Source organism: Coregonus clupeaformis, chromosome 34 (assembly GCF_020615455.1).
Source record: "Coregonus clupeaformis isolate EN_2021a chromosome 34, ASM2061545v1, whole genome shotgun sequence".
Lineage (NCBI taxonomy): Eukaryota > Metazoa > Chordata > Actinopteri > Salmoniformes > Salmonidae > Coregonus > Coregonus clupeaformis.
The window spans coordinates 38945870-38971054 of NC_059225.1; the positions used below are offsets into that span (position 1 = coordinate 38945870).

The 25185-nt window shown below is 44.8% G+C and overlaps 1 protein-coding gene and 1 non-coding gene across 2 annotated transcripts in view; one reads left to right on the forward strand and one right to left on the reverse strand.

Annotated features, from left to right (window-relative positions):
- The window catches only part of LOC121539656 (BRISC and BRCA1-A complex member 2), a 195616-nt gene that overhangs the window by 67322 nt on the left and 103109 nt on the right, over positions 1–25185 (reverse strand).
- Positions 7639–7712, forward strand: trnav-uac. The gene has a single exon. It is a non-coding gene; the product is annotated as a tRNA-Val (tRNA).

Sequence of the window (25185 nt, forward strand, 5' to 3'; positions counted from 1 at the left end):
TGAGTTTGTCAGCTCTGACATGGAGAAGTACAGATAAAATGAAAGCAAGATAAAGATAGACAAACGCAGAGAAAGAGAGGAATGAGAGAGAGAGAGAGAGAGAGAGAGAGAGAGAGAGAGAGAGAGAGAGAGAGAGAGAGAGAGAGAGAGAGAGAGAGAGAGAGAGAGAGAGAGAGAGAGAGAGAGAGAGAGAGGAAGATAGAGAGAGAGAGAGAGAGAGAGAGAGAGAGAGAGAGAGAGAGAGAGAGATGTTTGCAAGCCGAACATATAGATCGCATCCAGTTTATCAGGTGCTGGGGCATAAACTAGGCCAGATGGAACTAATTCTGTGGAGGTGTGAAGTGGCAGTGGGTGGGAGTGGAGGGGGTCCCCTGAGGGATCTCTCCTGAGATTCTGATGTTGAAAACTACTGATAGTTGGCTGGGGGTTGGGGGAGGCAGGTGGGTGGGTGGGTGGGTGTGTGGAAGCCAAGATGTGGAGTGTGTCTGTGTGTGAGGGTGGGTGGGTGGCAAGGTATACAAGGTGAGTGGTAGCAATCACAGCGGTAGGCGACGATTGGTTTCTCTGAGGGAGGCAGGGGGTGGCTGTATCCTTTAGGAAAGGGGGTCGTACGGGGGTCAGTGGATCAGGAGCAGCTCCTTTCGTGACGCGTGCCCTCCACCTCCACCCTCCTTAGACAGTGGGTGCTATTCTACCCTTCTGTTCCTTTCAACAAGCTTCTGCTCTTCACTGAAGGAAAGGAAGAACTCTTCTATCCATCTCTTGCTTTAACCGCGGAGAGATCCTGAACTTCTGCCCTTCATTAAAGCAAAGGAAGAAAGCTTCTATCATTTGCTTCCTTTCACTGAGGGAGAGAAAGAGAGCAAGTGTCTGGGGAAAGAGTGGTATGCACATAATGGTTTGGAAAGCTCAAAAGACTGTATGAACAATGGCTACCAGTCTGTCAAACGCAAATAGCTAAGAAAGAGCCTCTTGAAATATGACAAGACACAATAGACTGGCTGAAGCAGATTGCTAATCATGTGCAAACAAATTCAGTGCCAGTTCATTAGCGTCATGGGCAGCAGAGATATTAGTCATCACACATGGCCAACACCTATTTCGGTGACACGATAAGCCGAGATTAAATAGCAGAATGCATGTTACCGATGGGGAGATGTCACAGCGCTGATGTCCCGATGACGCAAAGCCCCCAAACAATCTGAGAAAATAAAAATAGTCTAAAAATCAAACTGATGTATACATACACTCGTACACATCTTTACGATAAATATGCACTTGTGTACGTAGGAACTTCCTTCCTCCATATAATAAGGAGATTTTCAACCATTTCAAGTGGGCAATATTTGTGCACACACTGTAATGATGCTGATTTGCAGTAGATATGCCTGCAATAATAGTACTCGGTACCACATTTCCATAGAGCCGAAGATGAAACAGCATGGCTATTGCGAGTATGGGAGAGACGGAGAGAGAGAGCAGTGAAAAAGAGAGAGGGAGAGCAAAGGAGGGAGGCAGAAAGAGAGATACAGGGGGGAAGCGAGAGAGAAGACAAAGGTCAGGCCTCTCAGTGGTGTTGCAGCATTGCCGGTCACCAGCTAATAACAAAGGCGTGCTCTGGTGCCACTAGGCATGTGTCACAACAAGGAGGGGATCGGGGAGGGCAACCTGCTCCACTGCTCCGGGGAGTGACATTTCTGACAACCCGTACATCTTTGTCGCAGTGGGGTTGTAGTTGCTACAAGGTCGGGGCGGGGCGGGGTGTGGAACTGCCGTTGCTTCACAGCGAAGGTGAAGGCATTTGCTACACAAGGGTTTGTCAACTGTCTCACCTTATCTATATGGTCCAGAGAGACCTTGTCACAAGGACAGGTCCCCTATGAGGTTTGAAAGACAAGAACATTCGGAATCAGATTCTGGGCCAGAGGTACAGTGCATTCGGAAGGTATTCAGACCCCTTCCTTTTTTTCCACATTTTGTTACGTTACAGCCTTATTCTAAAATTGATTAAATTATTTTTTTCCTTCATCAATCTACACACAATACCCCATAATGAAAAAGCAAAAACAGGTTCATTTTTTAAATGTTTAAAATGTATTTAAAAAAAAAATACAATTACAATTATTTACATAAGTATTCAGACCCTTTGCTATGAGACTCGAAATTGAGCCCAGGTGCATCCTGTTCCCATTGATCATCCTTGAGGTGTTTCTACAACTTGATTGGAGTCTACCTGTGGTAAATTCAATCGATTGGACATTATTTGGAAAGGCACACACACCTGTCTATTTAAAAGGTCCCACAGTTGACAGTGCATGTCAGAGCAAAAGCCAATCCATGAGGTCGAAATAATTCTCCGTAGAGCTCCGAGACAGGATTGTGTCGAGACACAGATCTGGGGAAAGATACAAAAAAATGTCTGCAGCATTGAAGATCCCCAAGAATACAGTGGACTCCATCATTCTTAAATGGAAGAAGTTTGAAACCACCAAGACTCTTCCTAGAGCTGGCCGCCCGGCCAAACTGAGCAATCGGGGGAGAAGGGCCTTGGTCAGGGAGGTGACCAAGAACCCGATGGTCACTCTGACAGAGCTCCAGAGTTCCTCTGTGGAGATGGGAGAATCATCCAGAAGGACAACCATGTCTGCAGCACTCCATCAATCAGGCCTTTATGGTAGAGTGGCCAGACGGAAGCCACTCCTCAGTAAAAGGCACATGACAGCCCGCTTGAAGTTTGCCAAAAGGCACCTAAAGGACTCTCAGACCATGAGAAACAAGATTCCCTGGTCTGATGAAACCAATATTTAACTCTTTGGCCTGAATGCCAAGTGTCACGTCTGGAGGAAACCTGGCACCATCCCTACGATGAAGCATGGTGGTGGCAGTATCATGCTGTGGAGATGTTTTTCAGCGGCAGGGAGACTAGTCAGGATCGAGGGATAGATGAACGGAGCAAAGTACCGAGATATCCTTGATGAAAACCTGCTCCACCTTCAAACAGGACAACAACCCTAAGCACACAGCCAAGACAATGCAGGAGTGGCTTCGGTACAAGTCTGAATGTCGTTGAGTGGCCCAGCCAGAGCCCGGACTTGAACCCAATCTATTATCTCTGGAGAGACCTGAAAATAGCTGAGCAGCAAAGCTCCCCATCCAACGTGACAGAGCTTGAGAGGATCTGCAGAGAATGGGAAAAACTACCCAAATAAAGGAGTGCCAAGCTTGTAGCGTCATACCCAAGAAGACTCGAGGCTGAAATCGCTGCCAAAGGTGCTTCAACAAAGTACGGAGTAAAGGGTCTGAATACTTATGTAAATGTAATATTTCCGGTTTTTTTGTGTGCAAAATGACTATAAACCTGTTTTTGCTTCGTCATTATGGGGTATTGTGTGTAGATTGATGTGGGGATAAAACGATTTCATCCATTTTAGAATAAGGCTGTAACATAACAAAGTGTGGAAAGAGTCAAGGGGTCTGAATACTTTCCAAATGCACTGTAAAAGTCAGTTGAAGAGACTGACAGAGATGAAGGCAGGCAAACAGGTTAGAATAAAGAAAAACTAATAATTAGAATCACCACAACGAAAATAACCTCCTCTCATGCGATTCTATCACACCCATGCCCTTTGCATGCCAGCCGTGCCATGGCAAAACAATGAGGGCATTGTCATGGCCCAAAGCTTCTCTTGAGTTCCAGGCTTTATAGTACCTTTTAGGCTCAGTGTTTGCTTGCCCATGAGAGCGCCAACTGAAGGGTGTGGACAGTACGCAGTTACAAAAGAAGGTGCCACAAATTGATATTTACAGAACATAATTGATGGGGTTTCAGGCAGGTCGGTTTAAAACTGCTTCGGCAGTTTATATATGGTGCTAGGACAGAGCTACACGATTAGCCACCTCTGGACAGACATGTCTCAACATGTCCCGGTCTGGGTACTTTAATGGATCGTAGTTGTTTCTTTGGACCTGTCTGGATCTGCTTGTCCAAGTCTGTACTTGAACTTCAAAACCTCAAGAACTTCTTGTGACCTCTACTAAGCTCACTCTGACATCTGTTTCGATATTCGCTTCTCAAGTCGTTTCAACTTGATTTATAGGATATGATAATGTGGATTATGGATTTATTGTCAAAGCATGACACAGCAATGCTGGAACAAGGTTCTACCCTCACTTCCCTACATATCATTACAAATGCAGTTGTTTTATAGTGTTCTCTAGAACTCTTTGTTTTCTCACAATAGCTGTTGTCAGCTAAAATATTTTCATTGCAACTGGGAAGGTGGTGCAGTTGGCGACTGCGAGAAAGTAACGTAGGCTTATTTGCTCAAGGTGCCTCCCTCTTGTAGTTTAGACCAGACTGCATTTAGATGGTCTGGCTGGAAGACAAATGTTTTTATTGTTCAAGTAGCACCCTCCGGGCAAAGTCCAAACGCTTATCAACGTCTAGCTGTTCCTACATTGAATTCCATACAAATTATGTCAAGGGCTATCAAATGGGAGAGTCTCCACTCACAGTAGTCACTCTTTGCATTGTTACTCATTGGCTATGTTCCAATGTCCATACTAGCATACTACTTAGCATGCTCAATACATTACTTCTTTATGTCAGATGGTTTCACCAACCTTATGGATGAGGGGCGGAGGACAAGTTGACTTAATGATGTGGACTGAATCATTCAACTTGAGAATAAAAACAAATTCACTTCATTTTGCTGGGGAGGATTGTGTGCTGTTTGTGGAGACATCCACTTTCTCTTCACCTTTCAGTTTATCTACCACTTGCAACCTAACCTCATGCTCTCTCTCTTCCTCAAACGTTTGGCAGGAACACACCAAGGTTGTCAGCCTGCACAGTAGGGGCCGTTCCTTCGCTTGCTAGAACAAAACCTGCAGTGTGCCAGGAGGACTGCGGCTTATCTCGCCTTTTCAACATGTAGAATCGGCGTGGCCGTCGACTTTGAGCCAACCAGAAAGCATGAAAGGAGCATGAACAAGGAGAAAAGAGGGTACTTTTCCTAGTAACATTCACCACTTTCATTTTCAAAATAGAATTGATCTTAACGAAAACAATACATCTGCATAATAAATCTGCATATTAATCATTTTTTCTAGAACAAGTCTTAGTTACATCGTTTACATCTAGCTAAAGAGTGGTGCTTGAAGGAGCAATATTTCAGAAGTTTGAAATGTGCAAAAAAATTGCTAGCTAGGTAACGTTAGCTTGCTAGCTGAGCCAGTCACACTTCATATGAAAATAATGGGATAGTAAGTGCAGCAAGTACACAAAATGCTGAACACTACATTGCTAAACACTAAATCCCTCTGCCTCTCCCTCTCCCTTAGTTTAATTTGCCTAAACAGTTGCTCAAACTGTGCACTAGCCAATGTTGACGTTCCCTTGAGTGTGTGCGTGTGCTTGCGTCAATCAAGCGTCCGCTCTCAGTTGTGTCCCTTGTTCACTCAGATGTATGGTTCCCCAAGATTAATTAACCTTGACTAATTAATCTAATTAGTTAACACGTTGCTCAAATGAAACGTGAGTGCTATCTTACACACAAGAACCTTTCACTGCTCAAACCGCTGAGCGCTTTGCGAAGATAAGGAGTTGAGGCGGGCTGGGGGGGAGAGACATTTGCAGTAATTGCTTTTGATAATAGCAGTTTTTGAAGGTCATGCATCCCTCTTCTACATCATAAATGTCAGTTAAGACAGGGAATCGCTTTTGGGTGCGGCATTGAAGTTCAAGTGAAGTGGGGCCGGGGCAACTGGTGGCCCATCACGTCCCTGTCTAGCACAAACACCTGGGCTCAACATGTAAGACATCCTTAGGCGGAGATCACTCTGCATTTTTTTGGAGTAAAAACGTGAGGGGCGTTGCTGGCTAGCGTGTTGCGAAAAAGTTAAACTATTTTCAACTTTTGGGCACCTGGAGTGCTACGCTAAAAATATGAGAGGTGCCCACACAGACATAAAAGCAAGTGCTTTGGTTAAACAGGTGATTTGAAACACTGGGCAAACAAGCCAAAAGCACCTGAGTTGGCAGTGGCACGCACCAACAATTTGACAGATGCAGCCATTACCCATGATTATGGTGCGCCTACATGCTAGGGTCTACGTTTCTCCCATGACTTCAGGGCTCCTGTTGCCACCTTGATGTGTGTTCTGTTCGTGAGAACATGAGTTTGTGAGGGTATGAGTAAACACACACCACAATAAGGCAAGCCCCGAACAGGTTACAGAACAGGTGCAGCTATGTGCTGTGTTGCAGATTCTCCCCTCCTTCATTCCCTCCATCTTCCTCTTTCTCTCAGCAGATTCAAACACCTGTAGCAGCCTCAAAGATGTTTAACCACCTGGCAAACATCATTACACTAATCAATAGACATATGTGTGGGGCACAGGAGGTTGGTGGCACCTTAATTGGGGAGGACGGGGTTGTGTTAACGGCTGGAGCGGAATCAGTGGAATGGTATCAAATACATCAAACATATGGTTTCCATGTGTTTGATGCCATTCCATTCGCTCCGTTCTAACTATTATTATGAGCCGTCCTCCCCCCAGCAGCCTCCACTGGTGTGGGGGTTATGAGATCCAACACCAGACCACCAACTTGGAACAGCCTGTGAAGTATAAGACACAAACTATACAGACCCCAGTCTGAAGTCTTATAGAGCTCCTGCTATCTTAAGCTACAGATGTAGGATCTTAATTTGAGCATGTTTGCTACAGCAGAAAAATAACCCTGCAGCAACAGGAATTGTGAATTATTATGTGGATTATAATTAATGGACATTTTTGTAGGGGTTGACAAATTTTTTGTTAGGGTTAATCAAGTCTGACATTTTAAAGTGGAGATTACAAACTTTAGCCTTCTTAAACCTCTACATTACCAAGTTTGCATTTCCTGCTGTGCAACAACAGCGTGATCAAATTAAGATACAGCATCTGTATAATAGTCTGTGATTGGGTTGAATTGACTGTGTGTAGAGACATTAATGATAATGATATACTGTAAACCGTAACTTGTTTTTACAGTAACTCACTGGCAGCCAGTTCCCTGTAAGTTATTGTAAAAAAAAAAAAAGTATAGTACGTTACCGTAAATTCCAAATAAACTTTGGTTTAAAAGTACATTACTGTAAATAAAGCACTTCTTTACAGTAATGTACTGTTAAACCAAAGTGTCTTTGGAATTTACGGTAACATAACTGGCTGCCAGTAAGTTACCGTAAAAACAAGTTATGGTTTATACAGTGTAAATACTCGTTCAATATACCGATACTGAGATATTGAATTGTCTGACACATTTTCACTTAGATTTTAGTTTGTGAGGGCTGTTATTCTGACATTTATTTCCATCTTTAAACGCAGTCCAACGTATAATTTAATCCTCTTAAATTGTTTATCTGCGTCGCAGCATTGAATGGCCTTTTCAGGGTTTAGTCGTTTGCTGCATTAGTGATGCCCGAACTGGCAATTAGCGGACTTCTTCTTTTCGGGCACCTTGCTCTCAAACCAAATGCCAAAACGCCATAGTGTACAGAGATGTCTTCACTTCGACCCGAGCAAGGCAACTTCGGAGAGCACCATGACAACTGTAGTTGATTTCTTCCTGTTACTTTTGATAAACTTTTGATAGTCCCGTGTAGCTCAGTTGGTAGAGCATGGCGCTTACAACGCCAGGGTTGTGGGTTCGATTCCCACGGGGGGCCAGTATGAAAATGTATGCACTCACTAACTGTAAGTCGCTCTGGATAAGAGCGTCTGCTAAATGACTAAAATGTAAATGTAATAAACAAGTTATTCAATATCCCCCCCTTAAATTGTTGTGTCAGACAGTACTCAGTTGGCATATAATGCACCTACTAGAGTAACACAGAGGAAGGTTTTCATAAGAGTCCAGTTAAAGTCAAGTGTCAGAACGGAACTATATTCACGTGATATATAATTCCTTAAATATTACAGCTGAATTGACTAGACTCTTAAAAAAGGAGCTATTTAAATTATGATAGATGATATATAGGGCGGCAGGTAGCTTAGTGGTTAAGAGCGTTGTGCCAGTAACCGAAAGGTTGCTGGTTCTAATCCCCGAGCCGACTAGGTGAAAAATCTGTCGATGTGCCCTTGAGCAAGACACTTAACCCTAATTGCTCCTGTAAGTCGCTCTGGATAAGAGCTCTGCTAAATGACTAAAATGTAAATATAGATGACAGATGCAATGACAGAGGAGTTATCGAACCAATACTTGTTGTGTTATAAGGACTTATAAAGGTCAAAATGCACCCTCTGACTGATAGATACAGTTAGGGAAAAAAGTATTTGATCCCCTGCTGATTTTGTACGTTTGCCCACTGACAAAGACATGATCAGTCTATCATTTTAATGGTAGGTTTATTTGAACAGTGAGAGACAGAATAACAACAACAAAATCCAGAAAAACACATGTGAAAAATGTTATGAATTGATTTGCATTTGAATGAGGTTTTTGCATTCTTCATCAAACCAATTGTAACAGGGAAATAAGTATTTCACCCCTCTGCAAAACATGACTTAGTACTTGGTGGCAAAACCCTTGTTGGCAATCACGGAGGTCAGACGTTTCTTGTAGTTGGCCACCAGGTTTGCACACATCTCAGGAGGGATTTTGTCCCACTCCTCTTTGCAGATCTTCTCCAAGTCATTAAGGTTTCGAGGCTGACGTTTGGCAACTCGAACCTTCAGCTCCCTCCACAGATTTTCTATGGGATTAAGGTCTGGAGACTGGCTAGGCCACTCCAGGACCTTAATGTGCTTCTTCTTGAGCCACTCCTTTGTTGCCTTGGCCGTGTGTTTTGGGTCATTGTCATGCTGGAATACCCATCCACGACCCATTTTCAATGCCCTGGCTGAGGGAAGGAGGTTCTCACCCAAGATTTGACGGTACAGTAACCCAAATCTCCGCCCCTGTACACAGTCCTTAACCCTCATACTACCAACATATTTTACAGTGCCATCAGAAAGTATTCACACCCTTGACTTTTTCCACATTTTGTTGTGTTACAGCCTGAACTTTTTTGTCACTGGCCTACACACAATACCCCATAATATCAAAGTGGAATTATGTTTTTCAAAATCTTTTAACAAATTAATTAAAAATGAAAAGCTGAAATGTAGTGAGTCAATAAGTACTCAATACTTTTGTTATGGCAAGCCTAAATAAGTACAGGAATGCACATTTGCTTAACAAGTCACATAATAAGCTGCATGGACTCACTCTGTGTGCAATAATAGTGTTTAACATGATTTCTGAATGACTACCTCAGCTCTGTACCCCACACATACAATTATCTGTAAGGCCCCTCAGTAGAGCAGTGAATTTCAAACACAGATTCAACCATAAAGACCAGGGAGGTTATCCAATGCCTCTCAAAGAAGGGCACCTATTGGTAGATGGGTAAAAGTTGAACATGATGAAGTTATTAATTGCACTTTGGATGGTGTATCAATACACCCAGTCACTACAAAGAGAAAGGCGTCCTTCCTAAATCAGTTGCCAGAAAGGAATTTCACTATGAGGTCAATGGTGACTTTAAAACAGTCACAGAGTTTAATGGCTGTGATAGGAGAAAACAGAGGATGGATCAACAACCTTGTAGTTCTCCACAATACTAATCTAATTGACAACCAGGCACAAAAGTAATACTGCAAAAAATGTGGCAAAGCAATTAACTTTTGGTCCTGAATACAAAGTGTTATGTTTGGGGCAAATCCAATACAACACATTACTGATTGGCACGCTCCATAATTTCAAGCATAGTGGTTGCTGCATCATGTTATGGGTATACTTGTAATCGTTAAGGACTGGGGAGTTTTTCAGGATAGAAACGGAATGGAGCTAAGCACAGACAAAATCCTAGAGGAAAACCTAGATCAGTCTGCTTTCTACCAGACACTAGGATATTAATTCACCTTTCAACAGGACAATAACTTAAAACACAAGGCCAAATCTACACTGGAGTTGCTTACCAAGAAGTCAGTCAATGTTCCTGAGTGGTCGAGTTACCGTTTTGACTTAAAATTACCTGACAATCCATGCCAAGATCTGAACATGGTTGTCTAGCAATGATCAACAACCACTTTGATGGAGCTTGAAGAATTTTGATAATGTGAAAATGTTGCACATTCCAGGTGTGGAAAGCTCTTAGAGCCTTAAACAGAAAGACTCACAGCTGCAATCGCTGCCAAAGGTGCTTCTATAAAGTATTGACTCAGGGGTGTGAATACTTATGTAAATTTACATTTATTGTATTTAATTTTCAATATATTTACAAAGATTTCTAAAAACATTTTTTCACTGTCATTATGAGGTATTTTGTGTAGATGGTTGAAAAAAAATCTATTTGAATTCAGGCTGTAATCCAACAAAATGTAGAATAAGTCAAGGGTTATGGACACTTTCTGAAGGTACATACATGGATTATCAATTAATAATAAATACAACAATTGAAACCAATAATACAACTAATGGAAAAAGCAACAATCAAATTGAAATTAAGCAAACTATTAGAATTTTAGCAACCAGGAAATGGCATAAAGTTTTCTGCATAGTGCATCTTTAAGTAAATACAATTTCTTTAATATTTATGTGGTAAAAACGACTGCCATTTAAAGGGGCGGTACACCAAAATTGTACTTACTTTTATTGACAAAAAGTGATTTATCCATTGATCCTGACAGACAATTAGCAAAAATATGGCTTAGTTTTTTTTATTTACATACCTCACAGCCAGCATTAACATCACTGCTAGTGTAAAATGGGAGTGGTAAGGACTATGGCAGGATGCTTAAAAAAGAATGCTCAATCCTCAAAAAGCCACTTCAAACCAAATGTTATAGCAACCAAAATACCATAACAAGTTGAACATATAGAATATTGGAGGATATTATAGGAATTCTGATATTTATGTACCATTTCCCGTATAATATTCTTTTTTCAGAGAAGACACACCAATACAGAAATATGTGCACATTAATAATAATAATAATATGCCATTTAGCAGACGCTTTTATCCAAAGCGACTTACAGTCATGCGTGCATACCTTTTTGTGTATGGGTGGTCCCGGGGATCGAACCCACTATCTTGGCGTTACAAGCGCCGTGCTCTACCAGCTGAGCTACAGAGGACCACATTCAGAGGGTAGCTAGTTTCTGTATTACAGTTCTACCAATTATTCATACCACTGACAGACTTTTATGAGCAGTTTTGACTGCAACTCAGCATATATATAAGGTAATTTCGATTTTGTACATGGTCATAGTTATAACCAGTTATAACCATAAGTCGAGTACATAAGGTGCTCCAGCTCTGCAAATGATCTGTCTATCTGGTCATGTCACGGTTTCGGCCGAGGCTGCTCCTTCTCCTTGTTCGGGCAGGCTTCGGCGGTCGTCGTCCCCGGAGTACTAGCTGCCACCGTTCTATGTTTCTATGTTTGATTAGTTTTGTCTGATTGTTACACCTGTTCATTGTTAAGTGTTCATTATGCGTCCTATTTAGTTCTCTTGTGTTTGGTCAGGTGTTGTGTGTAATTGTTCGATGTCACGTGTAGTAGTTGGTTCGCTGTTCTGTGCGCTCTGTATTTCGTTTTGTTTGAGAGAGTCCTGCACGTTGTGCGCATTTACTTTGGTTCTTACCAGTGTGCGTATGTTTCGCCTGTGGCCTGTTGCCGTGTTTGGCTTGTATTTTCGGACTTCACTAAAGACATCTGTTTCGAATCTCTGTGTGTCCTGCGTGTGATTCCACGTTACCTCTACACTCAACCCTGACAGGTCACTGATACAGGTCCCACTCCACCCTCTGATGATATGTTTAACTTAATATTATGTCACCAGAGAAATCTGAATTCAAATAAAAACTTTTTTAGATTTGCCCTAGAATAACTACATTTTAGGAGAATACACACCAATACAGATATATACAGTGGGGAAAAAAAGTATTTAGTCAGCCACCAATTGTGCAAGTTCTCCCACTTAAAAATATGAGAGAGGCCTGTAATTTTCATCATATGTACACGTCAACTATGACAGAGAAAATGAGAAAAAAAATCCAGAAAATCACATTGTAGGATTTTTTATGAATTTATTTGCAAATTATGGTGGAAAATAAGTATTTGGTCAATAACAAAAGTTTCTCAATACTTTGTTATATACCCTTTGTTATCAATGACACAGGTCAAACGTTTTCTGTAAGTCTTCACAAGGTTTTCACACACTGTTGCTGGTATTTTGGCCCATTCCTCCATGCAGATCTCCTCTAGAGCAGGGATGTTTTGGGGCTGTCGCTGGGCAATACGGACTTTCAACTCCCGCCAAAGATTTTCTATGGGGGTTGAGATCTGGAGACTGGCTAGGCCACTCGAGGACCTTGAAATGCTTCTTACGAAGCCACTCCTTCGTTGCCCGGGCGGTGTGTTTGGGATCATTGTCATGCTGAAAGACCCAGCCACGTTTCATCTTCAATGCCCTTGCTGATGGAAGGAGGTTTTCACTAAAAATCTCACGATACATGGCCCCATTCATTCTTTCCTTTACACGGATCAGTCGTCCTGGTCCCTTTGCAGAAAAACAGCCCCAAAGCATGATGTTTCCACCCCCATGCTTCACAGTAGGTATGGTGTTCTTTGGATGCAACTCAGCATTCTTTGTCCTCCAAACACGACGAGTTGAGTTTTTACCAAAAAGTTATATTTTGGTTTCATCTGACATTCTCCCAATCCTCTTCTGGATCATCCAAATGCACTCTAGCAAACTTCAGATGGGTCTGGACATGTACTGGCTTAAGCAGGGGGACACGTCTTGCACTGCAGGATTTGAGTCCCTGGCAGCGTAGTGTGTTACTGATGGTAGGCTTTGTTACTTTGGTCCCAGCTCTCTGCAGGTCATTCACTAGGTCCCCCCGTGTGGTTCTGGGATTTTTGCTCACTGTTCTTGTGATAATTTTGACCCCACAGTGTGAGATCTTGCGTAGAGCCCCAGATCGAGGGAGGTTATCAGTGGTCTTGTATGTCTTCCATTCCTAATAATTGCTCCCACAGTTGATTTCTTCAAACCAAGCTGCTTACCTATTGCAGATTCAGTCTTCCCAGCCTGGTGCAGGTCTACAATTTTGTTTCTGGTGTCCTTTGACAGCTCTTTGGTCTTGGCCATAGTGGAGTTTGGAGTGTGACTGTTTGAGGTTGTGGACAGGTGTCTTTTATACTGATAACAAGTTCAAACAGGTGCCATTAATACAGGTAACGAGTGGAGGACAGAGGAGCCTCTTAAATAAGAAGTTACAGGTCTGTGAGAGCCAGAAATCTTGCTTGTTTGTAGGTGACCAAATACTTATTTTCCACCATAATTTGCAAATAAATTCATTAAAAATCCTACAATGTGATTTTCTGGATTTTTTTTCCACATTTTGTCTGTCATAGTTGACGTGTACCTATGATGAAAATTACAGGCCTCTCTCATCTTTTTAAGTGGGAGAACTTGCACAATTGGTGGCTGACTAAATACTTTTTTTCCCCACTGTATGTAGATCCAGAGTGTGAATCCAGGAATCCAGAGAGTGATCCTGAGTTCTGTATTGCAGTTGTATGAAGTATTTATTCCATTGGCAGACTTTGTATACCATTGGTAGATTTTTATATGCACAAAAATAAAGTAATTTTGGTTTTGTACACAGTCATACGATACGTGGTATAGAAAAGTACAATCTTAGGCGAGTACATAGGGAGCTTTATCTCTGCAGATACAGGTCTTCTGATACACGTCCTATCCACCCTTCACCCTGGTGGTATGGATAACTTATTATTATGTCTCCTGAGAAACCTAGATTCAAAAAGGTTCTATCTATTAAAACACTACACGCGAAATTAGGTGTTTTTTGGCTGGGGTCAAAAGGACCCCAAAGTCCATATTGATACAGAAACACTAAACAAACAGCTGCCGTTGAAGTACCTGGGGTCACGCTAGCAACATGACACCGAGGGATCAGGCGCTTGCTGACGGCTTGCTGTGACTACAACTACCATGAGCACAGAGCCAAACGTGCCACTCGCCATGCCTTCAAATGATTTACCCTTCAACAAAGGTTGATATGACTGAAAAAGTTAATGTGACTGAAAAAATTGAATTTCCAGAAACTTAACCAAAACTTTAATATGACTTTATGAGAGAGAAGCGCTCCAATTTTGATGGACAGTTGATGCCATTGTTTGGCACTTGTACCTGCTTTCAGTTAGAGGATCATGGAGAGAGAGAGAGAGAGAGAGAAACAGAGAGAGAGAGAGAAAAACATACTGAGCATTACAGGAGTAACCTGCAATTATTTTATAGCTCTTAAGATTCCTGAGCTCTTAGCCTGTGTTTACCGTCGAAGGGCACGGTGAGGCCACAAATTAGAACCACTCGCTCTGGCATCAAATGCTTGGTAGTCACGCACAGACTTGAGCTTACTCTCCGAAAGGGTACAGCACCAGGGCGAATAAAAGTGGAGGAATACAGCCAGTCCCACTGCATTTACATTTTAGTCATTTAGCAGACGCTCTTATCCAGAGCGACTTACAGTTAGTGAGTGCATACATTTTCAAACTGGCCCTACTCCTTGAAGTTTGCAGTTGTCTAGAAAACATATTTGCAAAAACTTTTTTTTTAACCTTTAGTGTGTGTACTTTACTGTATTCATACTTGGGATATCGCTTTTCAGCAGGAAAAGTTCCCCCCCCAAAAAAAAAAATATATTATTTTTTTTATCGCTGGAGGACATCTAAGTAGTGACAAACAATTTCTCTCAATTCATCCGATACAGATTAAGACAAACTCAATTTTTTGAGAGACTTTATATTAATTCTGCACATAAGCATAAATGGAAAGGGAAATTCCTTCATCCTAACAAGTCGTTACCGTGTCCATAACAGCGAGTGAAATATCTCCTACAACAAGAACCATATGTCCCTTTAGGATGGCCATTTTAAATAAAATGACAAATAGCAATTCTCCATCTTCTTCATACGTATAAAATAGAACTGTTAAGTGGCACGGGCATGGTATTATGTCCAGGTTAACTGTTGATTATTGGATTCCTAACCATCTAAGGTTCTGGTTAAGGATATACTAACAAAAAACATCATTTAAAAACATCCTAGAGACACATTCACTGTACTTTTTTTTTTCTTTCTCTGAACTTGAGAACACACCATTTAAATAAAGTTTCAACTTTAGGGGAAATCTCCTGCAATGAGTCTAGAATGAGAACTAGGACATATAATATAAAAATAAGACTTTCTCTCTATATTCTCACACAACTCGCTTTAAAACGTGTCCTTATGTAAAGACAATACTTTTTACATAATTTACAATCCTTTCAATAAGGTAAATGAACCATCTAGTTTCTTCCAACAGCCACTGTATGTGTTGCACCATGAGTCTGACAAGCGCCCGTCTGGTCACACAGATGGGTGCGACAGGGACTTGTGCTCAGACTGCAAGCGGAGCAGCCCAGTGTGTGTCGTGAGGGATGTGCTGGCCTCGCTGTACACTGACGCGCTGGAGGGTTTGTGGCCCCAGCAGGGACACGAACAACACCTCCCCAGGAACCTCCTCCACGTCTTCCCCGACCACACCCAAACCCCTGAGGTGATCCCCACCACCAGGCTCATAAAGTACTTGAGCATGAAGATGGCGTGGTCTGGCCCTAGGCCTCTGTCTCTCAGCCTGGCAGGAGCAGGAAAGTCCCCTGTCCCACTGGGGCCTGAGGTGCTGCTCGTACACCAGACAGGCCACCACCACCGCGGCAGGGACCGTGTAGAGGACGGAAAAGAGGCCCAGCCTTAACATCAGCTTCTCCAACTTGTCTGTCTTGGTCTGCCCCTGCTTGATGACACTGCGGATGCGGGACAATGATACAAACCCCGCTAGGAGGAAGAGGGAGCCTGTGAAGAGGTAGACCACCAGGGGAGCAAGCACGAAGCCCCGCATGCTCTCCACGCTCTGGTTGCCCACGTAGCATATCCCTGCCACAGGGTCTCCGTCTGCGGCGCTCAGGGCCAGCACGGCGATGGTCTTGACGCTGGGCACCAGCCAGGCAGCCAGGTGGAAGTACTGCGAGTACCCGGCGATGGCCACTACCCCAGTGCCTTCTCATTCAGGTGGAACTAGTACTCAGAATTCCACCTCGGTTCCAGTACACACACGAACGCGAACACAGCTGTAGGGTTTTATCAGAGTATCTTCACAGTATAATTTCAAGCACTGTACCAGCTCTTTAGCTTCTACAGTAGACTTGACACTGTCCTTCAACAACTAAAGTCAAAGAATACCGGCTGGTGTCAGTATAGTGTTGCATAGTATACAGAAACGTTTATATCTTTCGATACTAGAACATGAAAAACGGTTCGGCACTACATTTTTGTTACTTCGATACTTCTGTCAAATGTGTCTCATGTCATCTAATGATTGAGAGAGGATCAAGTCGGTCAATCAGCGTAGTCGATGTCTCCATATGCTCGCATGTTTCATGAGCTGAAATAAAAGATCCCCGAAAATTTCCATATGCACAAAAAGCTTATTCCTCTCAAATGTTTTGCAATTTTTGTTTGTTTTGTTTGTGAGCATTTCTCCTTTGCCAAGATAATCCATCCACCTGACAGGTGTGGCATATCAAGAAGCTGATTAAACAGTATTACCATTATACAGGTGCACCTTATGCTGGGGACAATAATAGGCCACTAAAATTAACAGTTTTGTCACACAACACAATGCCACAGATGTCTCAAATTTGAGGGAGCGTGCAATTGACATGCTGACTGAGGATAGAAAGAGGAGTGGGAGGCCCCGGTGCACAGGACTGATGGTTGCTGATAATGGGCCTCTGTACGCCTATGTAGATATTTCATAAAAAATCAGCCGTTTCCAGCTACAATAGCCATTTACAACATTAACAATGTCTACACTGTATTTCTGATCAATTTGATGTAATTTTAATGGACCAAAAAAGTGCTTTTCTTTCGAAAACAAGGACATTTCTAAGTGACCCCAAACCGTTGAACGGTAGTGTAATGAAGCTGCCACTTCATTAAAGCCATTAGATGCAGTTCATCATAGCGCATTGCGCTTTATTACGGGTGACAATTTTAGTACTCATCACTGCAGACTCTACCAGAAAGTTGGTTGGCCCTCTGATGTCACGTAGGTTGATACATTGCTACGTTTTCATTTATAAAGCCCTTTTACAAAAAGTCCCACTGTACCTATGTCACGAGTTACAAAGCCAGAACCCAGAAGCAGACCAGGACAAGGTAAGTTGAAACGAAGGTGAGTGTTTATTTACAAATTCAAGAGTGATGCTGAGTAATCCAGGGAACAGAGCGGGCGGCGTTGATTAGTTGTTGGGGGTGCAGTGGTTGATCCGATCATGGCTCGGCAGCCGCCGACCACCAGGCAGAGGTTGGATGAAGGTTCCGGACGAGTGACTGCAGATGGAACAAAACGGAGGTAAGTAAACAACAAACCAACAAGGTGCAAAACAACAAAACTAACGCTAGAAGCTCTAAGACTGATACTCTGGTAAACCTACTGTTCATGGCTAACGATCCGGCAGGGAATGGATGTTAGGCCAGAGCCTAAGAAGGGTGATGATCAGGACCAGGTGTGCAGATTGCTGATGGGATGCAGGTGCGGAAATCAAGAGAGCTCCCCGGAGCGTTCCAGAACCCTCGGGAAACTGGAGATCCCGAGCAGAAAGACTAGTCCACAGACAGGACCCGACTCAGACTGCCGGGATCGTTACAGTACCCCCCCTCCGACGAACGCCACCGGGCGGACTCCCCGGAGCGCCAGGATGGAGGCGGTAGAAGTCACGGATGAGGTCAGCATCTAGGATCTGTCGCCGCGGAATCCAACTCCTCTCTTCAGGACCATACCCCTCCCAGTCCACGAGATACTGGAAACCCCGGCCCCGCCGTCTGGAATCCATGATGCGTCGCACCGTGTAGGCAGGACCACCTCCGATCATCCGAGGAGGAGGAGGAGGAGGCGGAGGAGGCAACAGAGGACTGAGGAAAACAGGCTTGAGGCAGGAGACATGAAAGGTGGGATGGACTCTGAGCGTCCTCGGGAGTTTGAGTCGAACTGCCACCGGATTGATCACCTTCTCCACCACAAACGGACCAATGAACTCGGTAACAACTTCCTAGACTCAGTCCGTAAAGGAAGATCCCGTGTGGCCAACCAGACCCTATCTCCGATGGTGTAGGTGGGAGCGGGGATCCGGCGACGATTCGCCTGGAGCTGATACCGGTCCGAAACTCTAAGGAGTGCCTTTCTGGCCCGATGCCAGGTCCGGTGGCAACGACGAATATGGGCCTGAACAGAAGGCACTGAGAGCTCCTTCTCCTGAGAAGGGAACAAGGGAGGTTGGTAGCCATACAGGCACTGGAAGGGAGACATCCCAGTGGCAGATGTAGGGAGAGTATTGTGGGCATACTCAACCCAAGGCAACTGAGAGACCCAGGAGGTGGGGTTGGAAGAGGCCAGGCAGCGTAGCGTGGATTCCATCTTCTGGTTGGCTCTCTCCGCCTGACCATTAGATTGGGGGTGAAAACCAGATGTGAGACTGACTGTAGCTCCAATGGCCAAACAGAAGGACTTCCAGACAGCAGAGGTAAACTGAGGCCCACGGTCGGAAACGATATCACTGGGCAACCCGTGGACCCTGAAAACCTCCCTAACCAGGATCTCGGACGTCTCCGAGGCAGAGGGAAGCTTGGCAATTGGCACAAAGTGGGCGAACTTGCTGAATCTGTCCACGATAGTCAGAACGACCGTGTTCCCCTCAGAAGCGGGCAACCCAGTGACAAAGTCCAGGGGAATAGGAAGGGGGTGAAGTAGTCCAGAGCTGGGCCGATTGGTACTCTTATTCTGCGCACACACTGGACAGGCAGCAACATAACCCCGAGTATCCTCGGCCATGGCAGGCCACCAAAAACGTCTGCGAAGAAACGCCATCGTCCGAGCCACGCCAGGGTGACAAGCCATCTTGCTGGCGTGGGACCATTTGAGGACCGCAGGACGAACCGACTCAGGCACAAACAACCGACCGGGTGGACCGTTACCGGGACCGGGCTGCGTCCGAAGAGCCGCCATCACCTCCTCCTCAATCTTCCACCTAACAGCTCCCACGACGCAGTTCCGGGGGAGAATTGTCTCGGTCTTGGACCCACTCTCCTCCGTCTTGGAGAACATCCGAGACAAGGCGTCCGCCTTGCCGTTCTTAGATCCAGGTCGGAACGTCAGGGAAAAATTGAATCGTCCGAAAAACAACGACCACCTGGCCTGACGGGAGTTGAGACGCTCAGCCGATTGCACGTAAGCAAGGTTCTTGTGGTCAGTCCAGACAATAAACGGCTGCTCCGCCCCCTCCAACCAGTGGCGCCACTCCTCCAAGGCAAGTTTCACCGCGAGAAGCTCCCGGTTACCCACATCGTAATTCCTCTCCGCAGGCGAAAGGCGACGAGAGTAGTAGGCGCAGGGATGGAGTTTACTGTCCGTGGAGCATCGCTGTGACAGGATGGCGCCAACTCCCACATCAGACGCGTCCACTTCAACGACGAACTGACGGGCCGTGTCCGGTTGAGAGAGAATCGGTGCGTTGGTGAATCGCCTCTTCAAATCCAGAAACGCTCGATCCGCCTCCGGATTCCACTTGAAGCTCCTGATACTGGAAGTCAAGGCCGTTAACGGAGCGGCCACACGGCTGTAATCCCGGATGAATCTGCGGTAGAAATTCGCAAACCCCAAAAATCTCTGGAGCTGCAATCTCGTACCGGGCTGGGCCCATTCCAGAACCGCTCTAACCTTCTCCTGGTCCATCCTAATCTCTCCCCTGGAGATGATGTACCCGAGAAAGGATGTCGTGTGGGCGTGAAACTCGCACTTCTCGGCCTTCACGAACAGGCGATTCTCCAACAATCGCTGCAGAACCTGCCGGACATGCTGGACGGGGTCGGAAGGTTCCTTCGAGAAGATCAGAATGTCATCCAGGTAAACAAACACAAAGAGACCGATCATATCTCTCAGGACGTCGTTCACCATACTCTGGAATACCGCTGGAGCATTGGTCAGTCCAAACGGCATCACCTGATACTCGAGTGACCCATCGGTGTATTGAAACCCGTCAACCACTCGTCTCCCTCTCTGATCCGGACCATGTGATACGCATTGCGTAGGTCTAGCTTGGTGAACACCGTAGCACCCTGTAAGGAGTCGAAGGCAGAACTCATCAAGGGCAGGGGATACTTGTTCTTGACCGTGATGTCATTCAACCCCCGATAATCAATACACGGTCGAAGAGAGCCATCCTTCTTACCCACAAAGAAGAATCCTGCCCCCAGGGGTGATGACGAGGGACGAACGAGACCAGCAGCTAGGGACTCCTTGATGTAGGTCTCCAAAGCCTCACGTTCAGGGCGGGAGATACTGTATAACCTTCCCCTTGGGGTAGACAGCTCCAGGGAACAGGTTGATGGCACAATCATATGGTCGGTGGGGAGGGAGTGACAGAGCCTTCTGCTTACTGAACACTTCCCCCAAATCGTGATATGTCTCGGGAACCAGGGACAAATCTGGGGGTTTAGCCTCAATCACCTGACTGGGAACCGAATGGGGACAGGCAGTCTTGAGACAGTTAGCATGACAATCAAGGCTCCAACTCGTTACCTTGCCCGTCACCCAATCGAACGTGGGATTGTGTTCCTTCAGCCAGGGGGTATCCAAGGACCAGAGGAACATGGGAAGACGGCAGAATGAAGAATGAAATCATCTCCGAATGATTCCCCGACAACAGCATCTTAACCGGTTCAGTCCTCATCGTGATACGTGCCAGACTACTGCCGTTCAGAGTGGTCGCTTCAATGGCTTCCGGCAATTGCTCCTTGGAAAGCCCCAGCTGTTCCACCAACTTCGGCATCAAGAACGCTTCCATCGGCACCTGAATCGATAAAGCGTTAATCGCTAAGCTCTGATTCCTGTTCACAAGGGTAGCCGGGAAACGGGGTCTGACAGAGGTACTGAGAGGTTGAAACTGGCTCGCTAAAAGTCCTCCCAACTTTAGCGAGCCGGGCAGTTTGACGACCGCCGGGAACAAGTGGAGATGTAATGTCCCGAGCTACCACAGTAGAGGCAGCAGTTGGTCTTACGTCTATGTTGACGCTCCTCCTTGGTTAACCCGTGCCGCCCCACTTGCATGGGTTCAGAATCGGGAGAGAGGACCTCTCCACTAATCCTTTGTGGTGGAGAATGATCGACGTGTTCTGGTCCACCACCCGACCCGACTGGGAACTGAGAAGCTGATCGATTGGACGGACCCCATTGCTTCTCCCTCCTTCGCTCTCGGACTCGATTATCCACCCGAATAGACAAGGCTACCAAGCTGTCCAGGTCACTAGGCTCCGGATAGGAGATCAACTCATCCTTGAGCTGCTCCGACAGACCCTGGTAAAAGGCCGCTTGCAGAGACTCCTCATTCCACCCACTCTCCACAGCCAACGTCTTGAACTCGATCACGAAGTCGGCCACGCTGCGAGTTCCTTGGTGAAGCGAAAACAGGCGCCTAGCTGCGTCCCTCCCTCGGACGGAATGGTCGAAAAGCTTCCTCAGCTCGGCCGTGAACCCCTGGTATGAAGCCATGCAGGGGTCTTGTCGTTCCCAAACGGCTGAAGCCCACTCCAGCGCTCGACCACGCAGCAACTCAATCACAAAGGCTATCCTAGCCTTGTCTGTGGCATAAGAGTAGGGCTGTAGATCGAACACTAACCCACACTGCATAAGGAAAGAACGGCATCTTCCCAGCTCCCCCTCATATTTATCCGGCGTCGGAACCTTGGGCTCACGGAAGGACACCGCTCCAGACGCGGCAGGCGAGATGGGTGAAACCGGTAGTGGATCCTCCACCGGAAACTGGCGCTGGTTCTGGACCTCCGTCAGACCGGTAGAAAGGTTCCGAACTGCCAATGCGATCTCCTGTAGCTCCGTGCTATGATGGCCCAACATCTTCTCCTGATGGGTAATGGCATGGCGAACAGAGTCCAGGTCCGCTGGGTTCATTACTGGCCGGATCGTTCTGTCACGAGTTACAAAGCCAGAACCCAGAAGCAGACCAGGACAAGGTAAGTTGAAACGAAGGTGAGTGTTTATTTACAAATTCAAGAGTGATGCTGAGTAATCCAGGGAACAGAGCGGGCGGCGTTGATTAGTTGTTGGGGGTGCAGTGGTTGATCCGATCATGGCTCGGCAGCCGCCGACCACCAGGCAGAGGTTGGATGAAGGTTCCGGACGAGTGACTGCAGATGGAACAAAACGGAGGTAAGTAAACAACAAACCAACAAGGTGCAAAACAACAAAACTAACGCTAGAAGCTCTAAGACTGATACTCTGGTAAACCTACTGTTCATGGCTAACGATCCGGCAGGGAATGGATGTTAGGCCAGAGCCTAAGAAGGGTGATGATCAGGACCAGGTGTGCAGATTGCTGATGGGATGCAGGTGCGGAAATCAAGAGAGCTCCCCGGAGCGTTCCAGAACCCTCGGGAAACTGGAGATCCCGAGCAGAAAGACTAGTCCACAGACAGGACCCGACTCAGACTGCCGGGATCGTTACAGTCTAACATCTTTACTAAACTTTAGATATACCAGTTACCACACCTGGTCTCAGGGATGACTAACTCTGGAAATTACTTTGGTCTCTACTAGGGCTGTGGTGGTCATTATATTTTGTCAGCTGGTTATTGTCATGCAAAAGACTGCCGGTCTCACGGTAATTGAACGTTAATTAACATAAACATGTTTAGCAACTCCAGGCCTCCACAAATTCAAGCCGCAGATGTGCACCTTTGGAACATCTACATAAAAAAGTACAGTGCTATGAAAAAGTATTTGCCCCCTTTCTAATTTTCTCTACTTTTGCATATTTGTGATACTGAATGTTATCAGATCTTCAACCAAAACCTAATATTAGATAAAGGGAACATAAGTGAACAAATAACACAACAATTACATATTTATTTCATAAACAAAGTTATGCAACACCCAATTCCCCTGTGTGAAAAAGTAATTGCCCCTTACACTCAATAACTGGTTGTGCCACCTTTAGCTGCAATGACTCCAACCAAATGCTTCCTGTAGTTGTTGATCAGTCTCTCACGTCGCTGTGGGGGAATTTTGGCCCACTCTTACATGCAGAACTGCTTTAACTCAGTGACGTGTGGGTTTTCAAGCATGAACTGCTCGTTTCAAGTCCTGCCACAACATCTCAATTGGGATTAGGTCTGGACTTTGACTAGGCCATTCCCAAACTTTCAATTTGTTGCGTTTTATCAATTTTCATGTAGACTTGATTGTGTGTTTTGGATCATTGTCTTGCTGCATGACCCAGCTGCGCTTCAGCTTCAGCTCACAGACGGATGGTCTGACATTCTCCTGTAGAATTCTCTGATACAGAGCAGAATTCATGGTTCCTTCTATTAAGGCAAGTCGTCCAGGTCCTGAGGCAGCAAAGAATCCCCAAACCATCACAACACCACCACCATGCTTGACCTTTGGTATGATGTTCTTACTGTGGAATGCAAAGTTTCGTTTTCGCCAGGCATAATGGGACCCTTTGCTGCCTCAGGACCTGGACGACTTGCCTTAATAGAAGGAACCATGGATATACATTTTGGAGCGTAGCATAAGGTAACCAGTCCATCCAGTATGCATAATAATACAGTCCACACTCAAAGGCTAGAACAATTATGTATCAAAGACATCTTAAATCAGTTTTGTTTTATGTTTTTCTGCCATGCATAATATGCGGTAGGCTATGTGTTGTATAATGGAATAATCATCATTTTAATTCAGGTAATTTTTTCAGGCTTGGGCTCATAAGTCTATGCAGAAACTCTAATATTCATATGGGTGTTTTGAATTAATCATCACCTTAGAAAGTGCTGTCCATTTCGTTTACACTGTTTGAACCTGCTGTTGAACTTCTTTCTTCAAATTCATCATCACAGTGAGGTGAGTTTTAAAAGTATGATAGGCTGTTTTGATGATGTGCTTGATGTGATTTTCTATTGCATTTGCACTGTTCTCAAAAGTGACAACAAATGTGATTATGCATGTAATGCTTTATTATAAAGGTGAATTTTTATGGTGAAAATGATCTTCCTCAAACTTGAAACTCTAGCGCAGCTTATGTATGCCAGTTAGGCTCTACACCAGTTATAAAGCGATGAATGTGCTTAATTTTAAGAAGTTATTTGGCCACTTTAGTTGTGATACAAACCTTATCAAAACATATAGGCCTATGGGCTAGGCTACATGAGGTGTGCGGCTCTGATTTGAAAAAGTCTCAAAAAAAAAGCTAGCTGTTTCTTAATTACTGCACAAGCTGGGCATCATTCACAAGTGATAGGCTAATATTGTCACCCATCAGACTATTCTTGATTTAATCTTGTCTTTACATATACTAAATAATATATGTGTGAAATTAGTTTTGATTTAGAATGGACCATTATTATGCACCTGTATCGAAACAGGGGCATGGGGAAAAAAATGTCATCTATGCACTTAAATAGTGAAGGGAGGACAACATGAGCTCATGAGCTCTCATTAAGTGTTTGATTAGATTTCCGATTACATTTGCATTGATGTCAGAGTGATAATAGAGTGCTGAGTACCAGGCAGTTAGCAAGTTTGGTAGGCTACTAATGACCATCAGCAGCATCAGAGCTTGGAGAAGCCTAATTTACATTTTACATTTTAGTCATTTAGCAGACGCTCTTATCCAGAGCGACTTACAATTAGTGAGTGCATACATTTTTTCACACTGGCCCCCCGTGGGAATCGAACCCACAACCCTGGCGTTGCAAGCGCCATGCTCTACCAACTGAGCTACACGGGGCCTATGGTCATGTGGAATTTGACTGCCATCGTGACTCGTGACCGCCGGTGTGGCGGTAATACGGTCACCACGTGACAAGTCTACTGAGTTAGGTAAATCAGCTTTTAGTTTTCATGCACCTTATTTGTGGAACAATCTTCAAAATGTTCTTAAATTTGATGTTATGGTACCTCAAGGGAAATTCAGAAAGCTGATTGATTATTACTGATGAATGTGTTTCTTTTTT